This window comes from Chiloscyllium plagiosum, unplaced genomic scaffold (genome assembly GCF_037043375.1).
Source record: "Chiloscyllium plagiosum isolate Xiang-an unplaced genomic scaffold, Cpla_swu_hap1 HiC_scaffold_27, whole genome shotgun sequence".
Taxonomy (NCBI): domain Eukaryota; kingdom Metazoa; phylum Chordata; class Chondrichthyes; order Orectolobiformes; family Hemiscylliidae; genus Chiloscyllium; species Chiloscyllium plagiosum.
In genome coordinates this window covers 71,627,803-71,651,689 of record NW_028270165.1, presented here as the reverse complement: position 1 = coordinate 71,651,689, position 23,887 = coordinate 71,627,803, and the positions used below count along the sequence as shown (strand labels likewise).

Genomic DNA, 23,887 nt, shown 5'->3' with positions numbered 1-23,887 from the left:
ACCATTGCAACTTCCTCCAGACTTGCTTTGCAAAGGCACATTCCAAAAGGAGATGTATAACAGTAAATACCCTCCACAAAGGCAGCGTGCGGTGGTGCAGACTGACCGAGTGTGCAATGTGGATCTGACAGTTAGTGTCCTTCTCACCACCAGACGACTTGTGATGTTTTGGTGATTGTTAGAAAGTTCTGGTGATGAGGCATTTTGTCAAATTACTTGAAAGTCTGCTCAGGCAGCCACCCGACAGGATCCACCTTTCTGTCAGTGTCTCGAGGATGCTATGTGCTGACCACTTCCTGATAGACTGGTGGTCAAAGGTGTTTCGATTTGCAAGTTTATTGATGCAGGGTAGGTGACAACATGGGATGCTCCGACGACTTGGAGAATTCTACAGAAGCGAGGGCAGGCCCATCGATCACAACACTGTTGGCAGGTAAAACCTCGGTGCACAGTGACAATTGGTGTTTATGTAGCGAGCATTCACGCACAGCTTGATGCAGCCACACACAAAGGTGGCTCTCAGGGTGAGGGCAACGCTGGCTAAGTTATATCCCTTCCTTATCCAGCGTTTTGTACATGTGATCCCACCAGACCCGGACTGCTTTAGGCTTCCAGATGAAGTGGAAAATAGCTCTGGTGACTGAAACAGCACAGGTTCGGGGAATGGGCCAGACCTGCACCATGTCCAACAACAGAGAGAATGCCTCACCCCTGATGACCAGGTTTTTACCCACAACGGAGAGGGAGCGGTGCTGCCAAAAGCTCCATTTCTGCTTCCTTTTGGTGATGCGCTCCTCTCAACATTTTGCGCATGCTCTGAACAATATCCCGTGCACCTTCTGGTTATCTGTCCTGACGGTGAAGGGGATGAATGATCAGTCGGCCCAGTTCCCAAAGAACACGGCCTCCACTCTTGCCTTGATTTCCCTTGGCTCCCGAGGAGAATTGAAGCAAAACGTCATCCAAGGGAGGCTTTGACTTTGCTGGACTCCGCTGCATGGAATAGTCACCCCTCTCATGCTAACACTCTTCCTGACGGACACAGCAAAGACTCTACACTATACACAAACAAGTCAGGAGAGTGGGGATAGCCCTGCCTGACACCCGACTTGATCCGGAAACTTTCTAATTCGCACCCATTGATTGAGACTGTGCTAATGATGTTGGCGTAGAGCAGTCAGATCGAATTGCAGGTTCCCTCCTCAAAACTGTTTTTGGAGAGCATATCTCGAACGTAGGTGTGTGATATCCATCCCATCATAGGCCTTCTCCTGGTCCGGGCTGATGAGGCAGATATCCACCCCGATATCTTGCATTTAAGCGATTGCATCCCTGAGGAGCATGAGAGACTTCTAAGTTGTCATGCTCGGTACAGCACAGGGTTGGTCGGGGTGGATCACGTTGACCCAATTGGCGATGACGTCAACAGAATCAACAGATACCAATTTCTAATGCGCTCCCGCTCCCCCTCCTCTGGCAGATCAATGTGATTCTGCCTTTCATCATGGATTTGCACATGGTAGCTACCAGAAACAAAATGGCACGGACCGCCAGCATGTCCTGGCCAAGCTCGGTTGTACTGCGTCTGTCAGGTAGCCTTGTTTCCCTTCGAACACAAAGCCTGTGTGTGGGCGGAATATATACCCACTGGCGTCCACGTTGAGGGTCACTTTTACCTGCAGATGGCTGGGTCCAAATTCCTATGGGGTCCATTCCGTCGGTGCTGCCACCTTGAAGCTGCAGGTGCGTTTCCCAGGAAGATCAGGCCATCTGCTTCTGGGACGTGAGGGCTTGTGCAAATGGATTGTCACATTCTGGCCCTTCTGTGCAAGGAGAGTGAATAATAATGCTGCGGACAGGAAGCAGAGTGGAGCCTCACCTATCTTTGACCCCAGAATAACATCAGGAGTTCTCCACATTGCTTCACGCTCCTGAAGGTCATGTTGATGCAGCCACCACTGGGGGAGTTCTGCAGACAGAACATACCTGTTGTTTGGAAGCCACAGCAATGCAGGAGGACTCTCTTCATGAAGAAGACTCCGTGTAATCAGCGATCCATCCTCCACCCTCTTCGCAGTCACACTGACTGAACTGTGGACCCCTGAGCAGAGGTCATATCTGTGGTTTGGTTTGATTCAGAAGGCAGCAGAAAGAACCCTCAATTAATGCCTCATCGCCAGGACTTTCCAACGAGCACCAAGCCATGGCTTGGCTGGTGGTGAGAAGGGCTCTGCCGGTGAGATCCTTTATGCACGCCCGGACTCTCAGCAGCACCGCACGCTGCCCTCGAAGCGGCTGCAGGGGTGGGGGGGCGGGACGAGACTGTCACACACCTCCTTCTGGAATGTGCCTATGCAGAGGAATTCTGGAGGGGAATGCAGTAGTGTTTGTCGAGGTTCGGCCCACGCAGTCATTTGGGCTCTGCTGATGCCTCAGCTAAATATATGGACATATGCTTGATACACGTACAGACCTGTATATACAAATGATAAATTCTGATCTCCTCATATAACTGTTTACGTATCTATGGCATGACCAACTGTACAGACCACCAAAATTATTTTATGAATAAAGTATATTTTTGAAATAAAAAAATATAATGATTAGCTCCATCTTACTGGTTCTGCTGACAATCCAACGACGAGAAGGCGTCTCACATCGGATCAGTTTGAACAACCACACGGTTTCAAAGTACACATCGACAATTTCAATGCATTTCTGTCATTGCACTGAGAGTAATCGCTGTGTGGAAGAAAGCATTGGTTGCAATGCAGGAGGAAGGCATTCTGACATCGTTGGACGGTGCGAATAAATGAGAAATGCACAGTCTCACCTGTTCACAGTGTTTTCCCGGGAGGGACGACAGACCTGTTCTCATTGAGCACAATCCTGTGAAGCGTAATGAGTGAACGTCGCAATTACATGTACAGGCCACTAGAGGGCAGTGCGAATCTGTGATCAATATTAAAAATGAGGGCTGGAGGAGGAGTGATCTTCCAGACATTGTGAGCAACGGGCAATGTGAGAGGCTTATGACAGAAACATAAACCAAGGCTCAGCTTCTTCTGCAACTTTAACAGGAAGGCAGTTCAGAGTTAGACATAAAGCATGCATTATTCCAGTTGTGTACGCTTATAAAAATAACATTTGTATCTGATTCCTCACCAGAGCTCTGTGGAAAATTGCGTTCACCACTGTCCTTGCAATTTGATAATGTTCTAAATTTGCAAAATCCTCCTGATGTTTTCCACTCTGATGGCCACGGAGGTGACTGGAAAAGGCGAAGTGAAGTAACTCTCCCCGTTGGATAGTTGTTAGAGAAATGGGAATTGTGTCCATGAATTGCTCTTTCGCCAGTACAGCAACCAACGTGCGTTGGTATAGACAGCTCCCGAATCAGCCACCCCAGCTTGTGGTGATGGCTAAAAGAGACGATGATCAGCCCTAAGAGGATCGCCGCTTCAATCAGTGGAGATTACAAAATCAGTACCCTGACTGTCAAAGACACCAGACTTAATGACACCGCCACCTACCTCTGTGCAATGAAGGCACAGTGTCGCAAACAGGTGGACGGCGTGTACGAAAACCTGCATGGAGTGGGAGTTCCAATACGTTGATTTTGCAGTATCTGTGTTACTAATTCTGTGCCCCAAAAGCTGAGATATGAGAAATGAGAACAAAATTCACCAGAAAGCATGGAACAGCTTAAGTTAAAGATGGTCAGCGGTGAAGACAATTACACATGCAGATGGTGATGAAGGAAGTGTATACTTGCACATCAAAAAAATGATAGAGAAAAAAGGAAAGTATAGAGATAGTTCAACAATGCTTGCAGTGGGCAGTATGTTGGGAACCTGTTGAAGAAGAACTGGAAGTAAGCGAAAAATAACAAGCATGATGTGCAGAGTTTAAAGGTCAGCTTATACACAATAAAAGGAAACATGAAGAAAATATGATAGATTTTCTTTGAAAATAATGTTACCATCACTGACTGCTCCACTGTCAACGTCCTGGGGGAATTTAATGACAAATAACTTAACAGGACTCACCACATAAACACAATGGGTACAAGAGCAGGTCAGAGGTTCGGATTACTGTGGAGAGTAACGTACTTCCTGATTCCCTAAAGAATGCCCACCATTTACAAGGCGCAAGTTAGGAGTGTGATGGAATTCTCTCTAACTGCCTGAATGAGTGCACCCCCAACAATACTCAAGAATCTTGACACTATCCAAGACAAAGCAGCCTGTTAGATTATCACAGCATCCATAGGCATCCACCCCTTCCACTCCCGACTCTGAGTGTGCACTACCTGTAAGTGTCAGTGCAGAGGTTTACCAACGATCATTAGACAGTACCTTCCAAACCCACGAACACGTAGAGGGCCAGGAGATATGTAGGAACACCACCACATTCAAAGTCCCGTCGAAGCCACTCACCATTTAACTTGGAAATATATCAGCGTTCCTTCACTGTCGTTTGGTGAAAATCCTGGAAATCCCTCCCAAATGGCATTATGTGTCCACACACAGCACATGGACTGCAGCGGTTCAAGAAGGCAGCTCGCTACAAAATCCTCAACACGGACAAGGAATGGGCAATAAATACTGGCAAGCCAGCGACAACCTCATCTCACGAATAAAAAAAAATGTTTTAGCACTCTAATCATAGAATGCCTACAGTATGGCAGCAGATTATTGGAACCGTCGAGTCTCTGAAGAAAAACACACCCAAACTATCCCTGCATCGCCTCTGGCTAATTCAGCTACACGTTTGGACTGTCGGAGGATTCCAGAACACCCGCAGGAAACTGACATAGACAGAGGGAAAATGTGCAGAGTGTCACCTGACGCTGAACTCGAACCTGGGTCTTTGGTGCCGTTTGGCAGCAGTCCGAACAACTGAGACACAATGACAAAATCTGTGGGATTCTTCCTGGAGATTCAGGACTTGGTATTGCGCCAACTCACAAATTGCTCATTTCCTGGTGTTGCAAAATTACAAGAGATCTCATCAGAGTATGCATTAGTCACACTGACTGGAGCAGGTGATAACCTGGTCTTCTTGTGGACTCTTTGAATCATCATCAGCACTTACCTTCCCATTTATGTTTGTGTCATCTGTAAACGTAGCAGGATTTGCATCTCACGTTGGCGTATATCTCTGCTCTTACACCATTCCCATTCAGATGATGGAGACTTTACCAATTTGCTTTTTTCCTTTTAAAACATTTGGCAATCCTGTATGTGAGTGGCTAGTAACGCTGCCATCTACCTCTAATTAGGTAAAAACTTCTTCTGCTGCCCCCACCTCCGAGGTTACTTTCACAATCAGGACTCCCGCCTACCTCCAACTCACTGCATCCACCTGGACACCCCACGCTGGCCTATTACCCGCCCTCGACCTCTTCATTTCCAACTGCCGCCGGGACATTAACAGCCTCAATCTGTCTACCCCACTCCCCCACTCCAACCTCTCACCCTCACAACACGCAGCCCTCCAATCCCTCTGCTCCAATCCCAACCTCACCATCAAGCCAGCGGATAAACGGGGCGCAGTGGTAGTCTGGCGCACTGACCTCTACACCACTGAAGCCAAACGCCAACTCGAGGACACCTCTTCCTACCGCCCCCTTGACCATGACCCCACCCCCATCACCACACCATCATCTCCCAGACCAAACAGAACCTCATCACCTCAGGAGATCTCCCACCTACAGCTTCCAACCTCATAGCCCAGGAACCCTGCACTGCCCGGTTCTACCTCCTTCCCAAGATCCACAAGCCTGACAACCCTGGCTGACCCATTGTCTCAGCATGCTCCTGCCCCATTGAAGTCATCTCTACCTACCTCAACACTGTCCTATCCCCCCTAGAATAGGAACACCCCACATACATTCGAGACACCACCCACACCCTCCACCTCCTCCAAGACTTCCGTTTCCCCAGCCCCAATGCCTCATCTTCACCATGGATATCCAATCCCTCTACACCTCCATCCGCCATAACCAGAGCCTCCAAGCCTTCCGTTTTTTTCCTCTCCCGACGTCCCCAACAGTACCCTTCCACCGACACTCTCATTTGTTTGGCCGAACTGGTCGTCACCCTTAACAATTTCTCCTTCGAATCCTCCCACTTCCTCCAGACCAAAGGGGTAGCCATGGGCACACGTATGGGCCCCAGCTATGCCTGTCTCTTTGTTGGCTACATAGAACAGTCCATCTTCCGTAATTACACCGGCACCACTCCCCACCTTTCCCTCCGCTACATTGATGACTGCATTGGCACCACCTCATGCTCCCACGAGGATGTTGAGAAATTCATCAACTTCACCAACACATTCCACCCTCACCTTAAATTTACCTGGACCATCTCTGACACCTCCCTCCCCTTCCTGGACCTCCCAATCTCCATTAATGACGACCGACTTGACACTGACATTTTTTACAAACCCACCGACTCCCACAGCTACCTGGATTACACCTCTTCCCACCTTACCTCTTGCAAAAATGCCATTCCGTATTCCCAATTCCTCCGCCTCCGCCGTATCTGCTCCCAGGAGGACCAGTTCCACCACAGAACACACCAGATGGCCTCCTTCTTTAGAGACCGCAATTTCCCTTCCCACGTGATTAAAGATGTCCTCCAACGCATCTCGTCCACATCCCGCACCTCCCGCACCTCCCATCTACCAACCTTCGCATAAACCAAATCATCAGACGACATTTCCATTACCTCCAAAAACTCCCCACCACCCGGGATATATTTCCCTCCCCACCCCTTTCTGCCTTCCACAAAGACTGTTCCCTTCATGACTACCTGGTCAAGTCCACACCCCCCGCAACCCACCCTCCCATCCTGGCACCTTCCTCTGCCACCGCAGGAACTGCAAAACCTGCGCCCACACCTCCTCCCTCACCTCCATCCAAGGCCCTAAAGGAGCCTTCCACATTCATAAAGTTTTACCTGCACATCCACTAATATCATTTATTGCATTCGTTGCTCACGATGTGGTCTCCTCTACATTGGGGAGACTGGACGCCTCATAGCAGAGCACTTTAGGGAACATCTCCGGGACACCCGAATCAATCAACCACACCGCCCTGTGGCCCAACATTTCAACTCCCCCTCCCACTCTGCCAAGGACATGGAGGTCCTGGGCCTCCTTCACCGCCGCTCCCTCACCACCAGACGCCTGGAGGAAGAATGCGTCATCTTCCGCCTCGGAACACTTCAACCCCAGGGCATCAATGTGGACTTCAACAGTTTCCTCATTTCCCCTTCTCCCACCTCACCCTAGTTCCAAACTTCCAGCTGAGCACTGTCCCCATGACTTGTCCTACCTACCTATCTTCTTTTCCACCTATCCACTCCACCCTCCTCCCTGACCTATCACCTTCATCCCCTCCCCCACTGACCTATTGTACTCCATGCTACTCTCTCCCCACTCCCACCCTCCTCTAGCTTATCTCTCCACGCTTCAGGCTCTCTGCCTTTATTCCTGATGAAGGGCTTTTGCCCGAAACGTCGATTTTGCTGCTCCTCGGATGCTGCCTGAACTGCTGTGCTCTTCCTGCACCACTAATCCAAAATCTACCTCTAATTGTCCAGAACAATGTGGCCATGAGCCATTTACTTGACAAACTGCAGTGCATCTGATATAGATATAGGAGTTACATTTACAATAAGTTAAAGTGAAGTTAAATAAATGCGATTGCAATGTATCTGCTTAGTAAATGCAGCAAAAGCAGCATTCGATTCTACTGCTTCATTCATCAAAAATTGCCTTGAGCAATAAAGCTTTGATTACAATGCAGGAGAAACACCGTCTGAAATCGTTGGATGCTGCAAATGAAATTGAAATGCAGATTCTCAGCTGCTCACAGTGTTCTCCTGGGAAGGAGGACATATCTGCTTTCATTGAGCAGTATCGCGTGAAGTGTAATTGGATGTCGCAATTATTTGTACTTACAACTAGATGGCAGTGTGAATCTGGGATAAATATTGACGACGTCGGCTGAAGGAGGAGTGACCTTCCAGACATTGAGCAACTTTCAATGTGAGAGGCTTGTTACAGAAACAAACACCAAGACTAAGCGTCTTCTGCAACTCCAATAGGAAGGCTTGTCTGCGATAGACGTCAAAATTTACTTGTGCAAATGTAACAATTGCGTCCAGTTCCTCAACAGAGCCTTGCGGACAATTGTGTCTGCCACTGCTCTTGCAATCTGATAATGTTCCGAATTTGCAGAGTCCTTCTGATGTTTTCCACTCTGACTTCCACGGATGTGACTGGAGCAGGCGATGTCACGCAACTTCCTCCGTGGATGGTTGTTAGTGAAGTGGGAATTGTGTCCATGAATTGCTCCATTATCACTATGTCGGACGCAATACACTGGTACAGACAGGTCCCGAATCAGCCACCCCAGCATCTGGTGATGGCCAAAAGGGAAAATGATCAGCCCGAGAGGATCACTGCTTCAATCAGTGGAGACTACAAACTCAGTACACTGACTGTGAAAGACGCCAGACTTAATGACACAGCAATCTATCTCTGTGCAATGAAGACACAGTGTGACACACTGATGGAGAGCGTGTACTAAAACCAGCACAGAGTGGAATTCCGGTATGGTGAGTTTGAAGTATCAGTGTTACTAATTCTGGGCGCCAAAATCTGAGACAATGGAAATAACAGCAAAATACACCAGAAAGTATGGAACAGGTTAATTTAAAGATGGTCAGAAGTGAAGGCAATTGGAGATGCGGATGGGGGTGAAGGAAGTATATGTTGGCAAACATGAAAGAGTGATGGAGAAATGGAAAAGTGGAGAGATACTTTAATAATACTTGCAGAGGGCAGAACGATGAGAAACGATTGAAGAAGAAATGGAAGAAAGAGAAAAATAACAAGGATGATGTGAAAGATCAGGTCAAATCACAGTAGAAGGAGACATGAAGGAAAAATAGTGGAATTTCCTTTAATGCAATGTAACTTCACCGAATCTCCCACTGTCTACCTCGTGCGGGTTTCAAAGAATAAGAACTCAACTGGACACAACGCAGAAACTAGGATGAGTGCAGCGAGTAACATATACTTCCTGCCTCCTGAAAGCCTGTCCACCGTCGACAAGGCACAAGTCAGTAGTGTGATGGAATACTCCCCACTTGCCTGGATGAGTGCAGCTGCAAATAATCTGGAGATTCTTGACACCATCCAGGACAAAGCAGCCCGTTTGATTGGCACAACATTCACAAGCATCTACCGCCTCCACCACCATTTAGCTAAGATCCTCAGATAGCACCTTCCAAACCTGCAACCACTTCCACCTGCAAGGACAAGGATCAGCAGACATATGGGAACACCGCCACCTTCAAGATTCCGTCTCAGCCACTCACCATTGTTCTGGACTAGGCCAGTCCGCTCAAAACATTCTTAAGCAGGCAGCCCAGACCCAAAACTTTATAATGTGCTTCGATAAGCGATCAGTGAAATTTACACGCAGTAAGTTAGCGAGGTTGACTACCAGGTTTTAAAACAGGCAAAACTGTCTTCACAAAATTACGGAATGAATCACAAAGAAGAGAATATGGATGACCCACCGTAGTCGGTCTATCCAAACTAAATTAATTATGCTTTTCCGAATATACACAACAGTCCCAACAGACAACCCCCTTCAACAGAGAGTAAAATGAAACAGAGGTTTTCAGATCGAAGTTAAAAGGGCGAAGGAAAGAGAGATTAGCAGCCTGTTTCCAAACAGTCCACTACTGCTAACCTGACTAACACCAAGAATTCAGCTTCCTGGACTGACCATTACCCTTTCATAATACAGGCCACTTCTAAAACAATAAAGCTTTGGCCTAAAGTCTTATTTGTTTACGTATAAACAAAAAGGCCACCTCCCGCCCTCCACACCACAAAATCCTTTTCATCTCTGTACCAATTAAGTCGATTCGGAGCCCAGACTGTTTTACAGAAACTCTGGAAAAACAAAAGCCAAGGACACAGGTTGAGAACAGGAACAGCTTGTAGAAAAATGACCACCTTCGTGACACCATCCTGACTTGAAAATATATGGCCATTCCTTCAATGGGTCTGTGTAAAAATCTTGGATTTCCATCTGTGGCATTGTGGGTCAACCCACGGCAGGTTGACTGCAGTGGTTCAAGTAGGCACCACTTTCTCAAGGGCAACTAGGAATGGGCAATAAATGCTGGCTAGCCAGGGATGGCCACGTCTCACAAATGGATAAATAAGTAAAAATATCATTAGTTATACAATCTAAGCATAGTCCACACAGTATGGCAGCGGGGCATTTGGCCCACCCAATCTCAGTTGGTCATCACACCAGATCGACCCTCACCCAACATCTCGTGTTGCTAATATTCCTGTCTGATCCATGATTGGACTGTGGGAGAATTCCGGAGCAAATATAGGAAACTCATGCAGACAGAGGGAAAACTTGTAAATTTCACGCAGACTGTCACCTGAGGCTGAAATCGAACCTGGCTCTTTGGTGTTTGGAGACAGGAGTGCTAACCACTGAGCCAGCACAGCGACAGCACGCGAATGCTTCCTTTAATTCATGATTTGGTATTGCCGCACTCAGAAAGTGTTCATTTCTTGGCGCTGTAAATTTCCTTGAGATCTCGCCAGAGTACGATATAGTCACACTCACTGGGACCGTCTCTAACGTGGTCTTCTTGTGAGCTGTTTGAATCATCAAGGCCACTTGCCTTCTCGTTTACTTTTGTGTCATCTATGGTACATTCACTTCAATCAGGATTTGGTTGGTCTGCTGACATGTATCTCTGCTCTTCCACCATTCCCAGTAAAATGAAGGAGGCTTTACAACAAAACGTTTCCTTTTTCTTTAGAATATTTAGTTGCCTTGTATGGGCGCTGCTGGCAATGCTCGACATCTGACACACTGCAGGGCATCTGATATAAACACAGCAGTTACGTGTACAATGAGACACGGTAAAGTTAACTAATTCCGGTCACAATGGATCGTTTCAGTCAGTGCAGGAGCAAAAACATTTGATTTCACTGTTTCACTCATTGGAAATTTCGTTGCGGAATAAAGACTTGGTTACGAAGCAGTCTGAAATCGGTGGACGTTGCTCATGAATTTGAAATGCAGGGTCTCGCCTGTTCACAGTATTATACGGAGAAGGAGGCCACGTCTGTTGTTTTGAGCGGTATCCAGTGAACTGCAACTGGTGTGAGAGTTTGAAGATTGCAATTACTTATCAACACCACTAGATGTCAGTGCGAATCCATGATAAATATCGAAGATGAGGGCTGGAGCAGGGGTGAACTTCCAGACAATGTGAACCACTGTCAGTGTGAGAGGCTTGATACAGAAGCACACACCAAAATTCAGATTCTTCAGCAACTCTACCAGGTTAAACGTGAGTTCGTCGTCAACCGTGCACTTTTCTAGTTATTTACTTGTATAAGTATAATAATTAATTGCAGTTCATCAACAAAACTACATGGACAATTGCTTTCACCAATGTTCTAGCAATCAGATGATGTTCCGAATTTGCAGTGTCCTCCTGCTGATTTCCACTCTGATCTCCGAGGAGGTGACTGGAGAAGGCGAATTGAAGCAACTTCCTCCCTGGATGGTTGTTACTGAAGTGGGAATTGTGTCAATGAATTGCTCTTTTGCCACTACATTTAACACAGTGCGTTGGTACAGACAGCTCCCGAATCAGCCACCCCAGCATCTGATGATGGCGAAAAGGGAAGCTAACCCATCCGAGAGGATCACCGCTTCGATCAGTGTAGACGACAAAGTCAGTGTCCTGACTGTGAAAGACGCCAGACTTAATGACACCGCCACTTACCTCTGTGCAGAGAGGGCACAGTGTCACAACAAGTGGTTGAGACTGTACTAAAACTTGCATAGCTTCGGGAATTGCGTTATGCTGAGTTTGAAGGATCAGTGTTTCTCCACAATCAGAGATAAGGGAAATAAGAGCAAATTACACGAGAAAGTATGGAACATCAAAATGTAAAGATAGTCAGACGTGATGACAATTGAATATGCGGATGGAGTTGAAGAAAGGCTATATGCAGAAATCAGAAACATTAATGGTGAAACGGGAAAGCGGATGGGTACAGTAATAATATTTGCAGAGGGCAGCATGGTGAGTAACTGTTGATGACGAAATGAAAGAAAGTGAAAAATAAAGAGCATGATGCACAGAGGTTAAAGATCAGGGTAAAGCACAACTGAAGCAAATTTGAAGGACCTATGTTGTTAGCATCATTTAATTAACCACTGTCAACATCCTGGAGGTTTTACTGACCAAATACTCATCTGGACCCATCAAATATAAACAGTAGCGACAAGAGCAGGTCAGAGACTTAAACATTGCCGCCAGTAACATACTTCCTAACTCCCCAAAGCCTGCCACCATATGCATGGCAGAAGTCAGGGGTGTGAGAGAATACTCCGTAATGCCCAGATGAGAGCAGTCTGAACAACACCCAAGGAGACTGACATCATCCAGGACAAAGCAGCCCGTTTGATTGGCACTACATCCATTAACATCCACTCCCTCTACCAGCACGGCTCAGTCTGTACTACCTACAAGATGCAATGCAGAAGTATACCAAAGATAATCATACACAACCTTCCAATCCCACGACCACTTCCATCTCGAAGGACAATAGCCGGGAGATATTTGGGAATGCCACCACCTTCAAATTCCCTTTCAAGCCAGTCACCACCCTGATTTGGAAATATACTGACGTTCCTTCACTGTCACTTGGTCAAACTCCGATAATTCCCTCCCTAATGGCAATATAGGTCAACCGAGAACAGGTGAATTGCAGCAGTTCAAAAAGTCAGCTCAACTCCACCTTCACAAGGGCAACTAGGGACAGGTAATACGTACTGGCTAGCCAGTGGTGCCTCCATCCTACAAATAAATTCATTTTTAAAATGTCAATAATTACACAAACTGAAAATAGAAATTCTGCAGTGTGGGTGCATGCCATTTGGCCCATCGAATTCACACCGAGCCTCTGAAGAGCATTATACCCAGACCCAACCTACCCCTGCATCTCCTATGTCTAATTTACCTAACCTCCCCGTCTTTTGACTGAGGTACGAAAACAGAACAACCTCATGAAACCCATGCAGACGTAGGGAGATTGTGCAAATCCCATTCTGAGTGTGAAATCAAAACTTGGTCTTTGGTGCTATGAAGCAGCAGTGGTTAAGACTAAGCCACCGTGCCATCATCTCGAGAACGGTTGATGAAAATTCATGACTTGCTTTTTCCCCATTCATTAATTGTTTTTTTCTCTCGTTGCTACAGACTTCCTGGAGATCTCGCCAGAGTATCTCACAGTCACATTCATTAAACAGTCTGTAACTTGGTTTTCTTATAGACTCTTTGAATCATCATCACCAATTGCTACGCCATTTATTTTTGTGCCATTTGTAACCCTGGTCATCATACATCGACTTCAGTCAGGATACAGAATTTGCTTTGGTATGTACCTCTGCTGTTTCACCATTCCCATTCAAATGAGGGAAGCTTTAACGGAATGCCTTTTGTTTTCTTTGACAAATCCGTCAGCCTTGTATAGTCTGAGACAATGTGGTAGTGAGCCGTGTATTTGATCTGATATCCACACAAGAGTCATGTTTACGATGACACAAAGTAAAGTTAATGCAAGTCAGTTACACGGATCATACCATTAAATGCATCAGAAGCAACATTCGATTCTACTGTTACATTCTTTGGAAAGGTATTTATTTATCTATTTATTTCCTCATTATTGTATAAGAATCTTTCAGACTCACTGGTCCAATGCATCAGCTGAAGGGGCTGTCGAAGACCGAGAGCAGCTTTGTTAACTGTGGTACCACAGTTCTGATACTCGAACAGCATGAACTAATTCCCTTCTCTGCATTTGCTTACAGAAGTAATAATCGTTCTGGGAAACGTTTGCTTTTATCTTTATCCAAACGTTGTTTGCAGATGAGCAAACTTTGAAGAATTATGCACCTGAAGCCCTCGGCCATTCCATTCTACAACACTGCTCAAGGCCCCACCATGAATGAAAAAAGTCAGATGTATTTTTCTTGCGAGACCATTCACCTGCTCTCAGTGTGGGAAGGAATTCACTCGATTGTCCAGCCTGCAGAGACACCAGCGAGTTCACAAGTGATCGCAGCAGTGCATTATGCTGTTCTTGCTGTGGCTCATCACATCCAGGAATGAACCACATTCATTCTGACAGTTGGTGAAGTGGGAGGTTCAGAGCTTCCCTTTCTGCGGTACTGGCCGCTCACACCACTTCGTCTCCAGTGAAGTGATGTGTCGAATTTCAACTGGATCACTGAATGGAGTGAAGGTTTGGAAAGTGAAAGGTATTCAGTTTGCGTTTCATTTTCTCCAGTAGTTGGCACGGAGACGGTCAGATTGTTTTGTTATATTCATGTGAGCGCTTCTCACAGCAAGTGCGCAATGAATTGTGAAGTCTGCAGCTCGTTTGGTGACGCTGAGGAGCGAAGAAGCTGGAAAATTTGCTGTGCCCGGAGCTGAACGAGGAAATCTCCAGTGACCCTCTCAGTGAAGGGCAAAGGGACTTGCGATGGTAGAAAGCTGCCATTCCTCGGAAAAGTGAACGAGGAGGAGGAGGGCCGTTTGAACATTTCGGAGTTCACGCCACCATGTGATACATCGTGACAGATCTGATTGTAATTTCCACTCCACGGTCCTGTCTTAAAAGCGAGTGCAGAAGATAGAGCTGAGTCAGTAGAACTGATATGTTTTCACTGTTATAGGGTGGGACATTTAAAGTCAAATTGCTGGAGATCTAAAAGGAACAGGACTTTAAAAGAAAAATGAGGGGCAATCTTTTCACACAGTGGGTGGATTGCATTTGGAATGAACGTCCTGAGGGTGTGGTGGATGTAAGTGCAGTTGCAATGATGAAAAGAGACTTAGATAAGTACTTGAACAGGACAGGTTTGGAGGGATGTGGACCAGGGGCTGGCATAGGGGGCTAGTTTGGGGTTATGTTTGTAATGGACTGGTTGGACCAAAGCAGCTGTTTCCGTGCTGTATGATTCGATAAAGTAAAAAAAACGAGAACTGAAATCGCTGGAAAAGCTCAGCAGGTCTGGCAGCAACTGTGGAGAGAAATCAATTAACATTTCGGGTCAAGTGACCGTTCCTCAGAAACTGCTGAGGTTTTCCAGCGATTTCTGCGTTTGTTTTCTGACTAATAGTATCCAAGTTTCTTTTGGTTTGCTTATCCTATAAGTAGATCAGTGTTGGTAAAAATGGCTAGTGTTTCTCCAGGGAATGTTGGACCAAAGAGGGAAAATCGTGAGAATGCAATACCTCCGAATGCATTTACCATGAATAAAAATCGATTCTGATGAATTTACATTTCCGGGGAAGTCACTCCAGTTTATTCAAGGAAGCTAAGAAAGATTTTTAAAAAAATTCTGAATTGCTTGCTCAGCTACAATCTTATTTGTAATACCGTTGGCCCTTTCTCCAAAAAAGTTGATTATATTTACACAGATTATTTTTAGAAAGTGTCAAAGTTACTCGTCAGACTGTAGCTGGAATGTAGTGAACAGTTTTGGGCCCCTTTTCTAAGGAAAGATATACTGGCATTGGAGACAGTTTCCGAAGCACAGTACAGCAGGGGGACAGGCCCTTCGGCCCACCAAGCCTGTGGTACCACATTTTGCACTTCCATATTAAAACTGTCTTCACTCACAGGATCTGTATATCCCTCTACTCCTGTCCTATTCATGTATTCATCCAGGGGCTTCTTGAATGCTGTTACTGCCTCTGCTTCCATCACCTTCTCTGTCAGCGTATTCCAAGCACTCATCACCCTGTGAGTGAAAAGATGCTTCGCACATCTCTCTTCAATCTCCCCTCGCACCTTGAACATGTGTGCCCCTATTAATTGAGCCCTTCACCCTGGGAGAAGGCCACATACTTTCAACTCTATCCACGCCATTTACAATATCAAAACACCTATCAGTTCGCCCCTCAACCTCCTGTGTTCCGTTGAAAGCAAACCCAGTCTATCCAACCTTTCTTTGCAGCTAAAATTACCCCTTGCCAGGCAACATCATTGTAAACCTTTTCTGTACCCTCTCTACTGCGTCCACATCCTTCTCGTAGTGTAGTGACCAAAACTGTATCAATTTTTCAAGTGTGGCTGAAGTGACGTTCTGTAATGATGCAGCCCACCTTTCTATCCTTATATTCATTGTCCCTTCCAATGAAGGCAAGACTGCCACAGGCCTTTTCTTTTGCTACCTTGTCTACCTGCACTGCCACCTTCAGTGATCTGTGGACCTACACACCCAGATCCCTCAGCATATCAAGACTCCTACAGGTTCTGCCATTCACTTTATAATTTCCACCTGTACTTGACCTTTCAAAACTCATCGCCTCACATCTGTCCAAATAAACCTCACTCTGCCTTTTTCCTTGCCATGCCTCCAGTTGATCAATATCCTGCAATATTCTCTGACAATAACAATCCCCAACAATATTTGTATGATCCTCAAACTTACTGATTAGAACAGCCACGTTTTCTTCCAAATCATTTATGAAGGTGCGATCAGCAGAGGTCAGAGCATTGATCCATGTGCAACCCCAGTAGCCACAAGTCTCCATTCCAAAAAGCATCCATCTGCAGCTACCCTCTGTAGCCTATGTCTGAGCCAGTTCTGTATCCATTTTGCCAGCTCACTTTAATGCAATGTGACTTGATCTTTTGTACCAGTCTGCCATGAAGACCTTGTGAAAGGCTTTACTTCAGTCCATGTAGACAACACAAACTGCATTTCTCTCATCAATCATCTTCATTACCTCCTCAAAAAAGTCAAACAAGTTAGTGAGGCACAACGTCCCCTGCACAACACCATGCTATCCAACACTAATAAATCCAATTGCTTCTGAATACGTAAAAATCATGTCCCTGAGGATGAGTTCCAATCATTTCCTTCCCACTGACGTGAGGCTTGCAGGCCTGTAATTTCCTGAATTATCCCTGCTACTACGTTTAAGCAATGGAACAACGTTGTCTATTCGGAAGTCCTCTGGGATCATACCTGTTTCGAAAGAGCATACAAGGATGTCTGTCAATGCGCCAGCATGTTGTTCATTTGCCTCCCTGGATATTCTAGGGGAAATCCAATCAGGTCCTGAGGACCTATCTTCCTTAATGCTTTTTCAGGCACACAATACCTCTTGCTTTTAAATACCAATCTGGCTTAGAAACCCGCCTTCCCTGAGATCAACCGCAATCAATTCCTTCTCTTTCGTGAATACAAACACAAAGTACTGGTTAAGGACCTCACCAACGTCTTCTGGCTCCACAAACAGATTTCCTCCTTTGTCCTTAAGTATATGAATCCTTTCAATGGCTATCCTCTTGTGTTTTAAGTTCGAACAAAATGCTTTGGAATTCTCCTTAATCCTGTTGACTGATGACTATTGATGTGCTGTTTTAAGCCCTTCTAATTCCTTGTTTAAGTTCTTTCTTACTTTCCTTATATAAATCAAGGCATTCTCAGTTCCCATCCTCCAAGACCTTATGTATGCTTCCTTTTCCTTTTTGACCAAGGTCATAACATCCCTGATTATCCATGATTCATATAACTTTCCATACCTCTCCTTTGTTCTTGCAGGCGCACGACACTCCTGAACTCTTATCAACTAGCATTTGAAATACTCCCAGATGTTTGATGCATATTTACCATCAAAGAGCTGCCTCCAAGCAAAACCAGTAATGAAACTCCCCCATTCCTGTTACCTCCCCATCTGTCACACTTGAAACACCTAAATCCTGGGACATTCAGATGTCGATACTGTCTCTCCTACAGCCAGGTCTTTGTAATTGCAGGAATGTCATAGTTTCAAGTACTAACCAAAGCTGTTAAGTTAATCTACATAGAACATAGAACAATACAGCGCCGAACAGGTCGTTCAGCCCTCTATGAGGGGCCCACGTGGTAAACTAATCTATTCCCATCACCCTACACTATCCCATCATCATCCATATACCTCTCCAAGGACTGTTTAAATGTCTCTCATGTAGCTGAGTTAACTATATTGGCAGGTGGGGTATTCCACACCCTCACCAGTCTCCGAGTGAAGAACCTGCCTCTGACATCTGTCTTAAATCTATCACCCCTCAGTTTGCAGCTATACTGCCACGTACAAGCAGACGTCATCATCCTCAGAAAAAGACTTTTATTGTCCACCCTATCTCATCCTATGATCGTATTGTGTGTCTCTCATAAATTCACTCTTAGCCTTCTTCTCTCCAATGAAATGGCGGCACGGTGGCACAGTGGTTAGCACTGCTGCCTCACAGCGCCAGAGACCTGGGTTCAATTCCCGCCTTAGGCGACTGACTGTGTGGAGTTTGCACGTTCTCCCCGTGTCTGTGTGGGTTTCCTCCGGGTGCTCCGGTTTCCTCCCACAGTCCAAAGATGTGCAGGTGAATTGGCCATACTAAATTGCCCGTAGTGTTAGGTAAGGGGTAAATGTAGGGGTATGGGTGGGTTTCGCTTCGGCGGGTCGGTGTGGACTTGTTGGGCCAAAGGGCCTGTTTCCACACTGTAATGTAATCTAAAAAAAAAGAAACAGACCCAAGACCCTCAGGCTTTCCTCATAAGACCTTCAATCCAGACCAGACAATATCCTGGGTAAATCTCCTCTGCACCTTTTCCAATGCTTCCACATCCTTCCTGAAGTGGGGCGACCAGAACTGCACACAATACTCCAAGTGAGGCCGCACTAGCATTTTGTACAGTTGCCGCATGACATCGCGGCTCCGGAACTCAATCCCACTACCAATGAAACCAAACACAACGTATGCTTTCTTAACTGTACTATCAACTTGGGTTACAACTTTCCAAGATCTATGTAAATGGACTACAAGATTCCTCTGCATATCCACGCTCCCAAGAATCTTCCATTTGACCCAGTATTCTGCCTTCCTGCTATTCTTCCCATCACCTCACGTTTATCTGCATTGAACTCCATTTGCCACCTTTCAGCCAAATTCTGCTGTTAATCCAAGTCTCCCTGAAACCAGCGACATTCTTCCACACTGTTCACCACTCCACTGACTTTAGTATCATCTGCCAACTTACTGACTCATTCAACTGTAGCTGTGTCAAAGCCATTTATTAAAAAATGAAAAACAGCAACAATCCCAAACAGATCCTTGTAGCACACCACTAGTAACCGGACTCCAGCCTGATTGCTTTCCATTAATCACAACTCGTTGCCTTCGTTCTGGAAGCCAGTTTCTCATTCAAACTGCTAAATCACCTTCAATCCCATGCCTCCACATTTCAGCCAATAGTCTATATGCGGAAACGTACCAAAGGCTTTCCTTAAGTCCATGTACACCACGTCAACTGCCCTACCCTCATCCACATGCTTGGTCCACTTCTCAAAATACTCAATGGGGTTTGTGTGATACCATGATGAATTCATGTTGACTGTTTCCAATCAAATTGTTGCTTGCTAGATGATTATAAATCCTATCTCTTATAATCCTTTCCAAACGTTTTCCCAAAAACAGACATAAGGCTCACTGGTCTATAATTACCTGTGCCATGTCTACTGCCCTTGTTGAACAAGGATACAACATTTGCAACCCTCCAGTCCTCTGGCACTAAACCTGTAGACAATGACGACTCGAAGATCAAGACCAAAGGCACCACCATCTCCTCCAAGCTTCCCAGAGAATTATCGGAAAGATCCCATCAGGCCTTGGGGACTTATCTGCTTTCACACCTTCTGTAATTGATAACACCTCCTCCTTACTGACGTCCATCCTTCCAAGACTAATAACCCGTATCTCAGACTTCTCCACCACAATATTCTCCTGTTCCTGACTGAAAACAGATGTGAAATATTCATTTGGCACCTTTGTGATCTCCACATACAACATCCCACTTTCGTCTCTGACAGGCCTTATTCCTTCCCATTATATCTCTGACATTGAAGCATATAGATTTCAGACTACCTCCCCTGCTTTTTTCAGCAGGGTTACCTTGACTGCTCTTGTTGTTAGTCATTTTTGCCATGGTTTCCCCATCTCCCTTACTTTGTCCATCTGCTGCTGTACTCCTCTGGCGCTCATTCCCCTATCACACGAGTTTAAATCCTCCTCAACTCGTCTAACCAAGTCCACCCCCAAGGAATCAGTCCCGGACCTGCCCAGGTGCAAACAGTTCAGTTTGAACAGGTCCTACCTGCCACAGAATCGGTCCTAATGTCCTACGAATCTGATACACCCCCCTCACACCATCCTTTTAGCAAAGTGTTCATCGCATATATCCTGCTCTTCTATCGTGACTGGGTCATTTCACTGATAGCAATCCTGAGATAAGTACCTTCGAGGTACAGCATTTCCAGTTTTTTTCCTAGTTCTCTATACTCTGCTTTTGGGATCACATCCTTGCTTTTTCCTATGTCGTCCGTACCAAGGTGTACTGCGATTACTGGCTATTTGCCCTCCTCCACCAGAACGCCCTGCAACTGCTCTGAGACATGGAGCATCCCAAAACCAGGCAGACAGCACACCATTCTGGACTCCTGTTTTCAGCCACAAAAGTGCCCATCTATTCCCTTACGATAGAATCCCACTGCAACTATAGTATCTCTATACCTCTTTCTCCCTCCCCCTGCAGCAGAGTCAACAATATGCCATGTATTTGGCTGCCCTTGAATCGCTTTCTCTCATCTCTGTTTTAAATTATGCCTCCTTACTTTTCATCCATGAACCTTAGTTTTAGCTCCGCTCCCCCCAAAAGTAACCCACGTTAAATTCCCACCAGGAGCCCTCGTAAAAATTCCTGATTAAACATGCGTCACTTGTGCAGTAGCATCGATCCTCCAGCAGGTGGTGACATTATGTCATTTGTTTTGAGCCGACGAGAGCAACAGGGAGATAATTCATCCAACCTGCACCCACATTTCTCCAACTAAGCGCAGAAATGAATACACAGACAGAAACGCACGATGACAGATACACGTAGAAACACACGCATACACAGATGAACGCACACAGGCAGAAACACAGATAGAAACATAAAGACACACACACACAAACGCACAAATATAATATGCTCAGAGGTGCGCGCACCCACAGACTGGCACACATATTCAGCTGAGCACGTACCTACGGGAGACTCGATCAGATTGGGATGTCTGTACTGCACAGTTGGGTTGGACTGAAGGCCCTGTTTCAGTGCTGTATGATTGTACGAGTTCGCATTTAGAAAGGCAAATTAAATATTGGCATTCATTTTGAGAGCACCAGAATGCAAGAGGAAGGGGATGCATGATTGAGGCTGTATAAGGCTCTAGTCGGACAGCATTTGGAATGTTGTGAGCATCTTTTAGCCCGATCTCTAAGGAAGGGTGTGCTGGCCCTGGAAGGGGTTCAGAGGAAGTTTCCAAGTATCACCCGAGGATGAATAGCATGTCATATGAGAGGTGGTTGAAGTCTCTGGATTGTACTCGATAGAGTTTAGAAGGATGGGGAATCTGATTGAAACTTCCAGAATACCGACAAGACTGAATAGCGTGACCCTTTTAGAACTGAAATGAGGAGGAATTTCTTCAGCCAGAGGGTGGAGAATCTGTGGAACTCATCGCTGCAGAAGTAGTGGAGACCAACTCATCGAGTGTATTTTAGACAGAAATAGATAGCTTCTTGGTTAATAAGGGAATCGAGGGTTACAGTGAGAAGGCAGAAGAATGGGTTTGAGTAACATGATCAAATGGCAGGACAGATTCGATGATGGGCCAAATGGCCTGATTCTGTTCCTCATATCCTACACCCTTCCAGTTTCCACACTAGCCATGACTCCATTTCTGCTCCAAACTTCAGATTCCACGTCCTTACAGACACTAGTATAAAGAATCTATTACATTCTTTAGCAGAAGGAGATGAATGAACTGTGTGTGTGTGTGATTGTGTGTGAGTGTGTGTGTGTGTGATTGTGTGTGTGTGAGTGTGATTGTGTGTGTGTGTGAGTGTGATTGTGTGTGTGTGTGTGTGTGTGAGTGTGTGTGTGTGTGAGTGTGTGTGTGTGTGTGTGTGTGTGTGAGTGTGTGTGTGTGTGTGTGTGTGAGTGTGTGTGTGAGTGTGTGTGTGAGTGAGTGAGTGTGTGTGTGTGTGAGAGGCAGAGTGGAGTGATTTCTGACAGATCCTAACAGAGTGATTCACTGTAACGAGCTGTCAATGTCGCTCTTCCTGTTGTTCATAACAGAAAGAAATAAACATTTTATATATTTCAAAATATTCTTCATTCATTCAAAATCTGTCTGTATGCATTATCAGAAAAGCAATTCAGTTCTATACAGTTGCACATTAAGTAACAAAAACGAAAAAAAATCTTTGAATCTATCAAAAAAAATCCAACACTTGTCTTACTCGTACAATACTAATGTTTACTCATTCTTAAGTCATGAGTAGGCTCCAATAACAGAACAGACCCCCATTTACCTTCAGCAGAAAGAGCTCAGACAGTGGTCTTTCTCCAGTTCACCTCGGCGGCAGCTGCCTCAAGCTTCAGTGCATCCCTTACCATGTTAAGGATGTGTCAGTCTGCAATACTCAGTCGGGGGCAATTCCTTGTTCTGGAAGACCAACAAGTTTGGGGCAGAACAAAGAGCGTCGTTCGCTGACCTGACGGACCTGTGTCATGGATCAGCTCAGGGCGAATCTTGGCATAAACCATTGCAACTTCCTCCAGACTTGCTTTGCAAAGGCACATTCCAAAAGGACATGTATAACAGTAAATACCCTCCACAAAGGCAGCGTGCGGCGGTGCAGGCTGACCGGGTGTGCAATGTGGATCTGACAGTTAGTGTCCTTCTCACCACCAGACGACTTGTGATGTTTTGGTGATTGTTAGAAAGTTCTGGTGATGAGGCATTTTGCCAAATTACTTGAAAGTCTGCTCAGGGAGCCACCCGACAGGATCCACCTTTGACTCAGGGTCTCCAGGATGCTATGTGCTGACCACTTCCTGATAGACTGGTGGTCAAAGGTGTTTCGATTTGCAAGTTTATTGATGGCAGGGTAGGTGACAACACGGGATGCTCCGACGACTTGGAGAATTCTATAGAAGCGAGGGCAGGCCCATCGATCACAACACTGTTGGCAGGTAAAACCTCGGTGCACAGTGACACTTGGTGTTTATGTAGCGAGCATCCACGCACAGCTTGATCCAGCCACACACAAAGGTGGATGTCAGGATGAGGGCAACGCTGGCTAAGTTTTATCCCTTCCTTATCCAGCGTTTTGTACATGTGATCCCTCCAGACCCGGACTACTTTAGGCTTCCAGATGAAGTGGAAAATAGCTCTGGTGACTGAAACAGCACAGGTTCAGGGAATGGGCCAGATCTGCACCATGTCCAACAACAGAGAGAATACCTCACCCCTGATGACCAGGTTTTTACCCACAATGGAGAGGGAGCAGTGCTCCCAAAAGCTCCATTTCTGCTTCCTTTTGGTGATGCGCTCCTCTCAACATTTTGCGCTTGCTCTGAACAATATCCCGTGCACCTTCAGGTTATCTGTCCTGAAGGGGAAGGGGATGAATGATCAGTTGGCCCAGTTCCCAAAGAACATAGCCTCCACTCTTGCCTTGATTTACCTTGGCTCCCGAGGAGAATTGAAGCAAAACGTCATCCAAGGGAGGCTTTGACTTGCTGGCCTCCGCTGCATGGAATAGTCACCCCTCTCATGCTAACACTCTTCCTGACGGACACATCAAAGACTCTACACTACACACAAACAAGTCAGGAGAGCGGGGATAGCCCTGCCTGACACCCGACTTG

At 45.9% G+C, this 23,887-nt stretch overlaps 1 pseudogene; it reads left to right on the top strand.

Annotated features, from left to right (window-relative positions):
* The window catches only part of LOC148144558 (uncharacterized), a 70,673-nt pseudogene that overhangs the window by 31,648 nt on the left and 15,138 nt on the right, over positions 1–23,887 (top strand).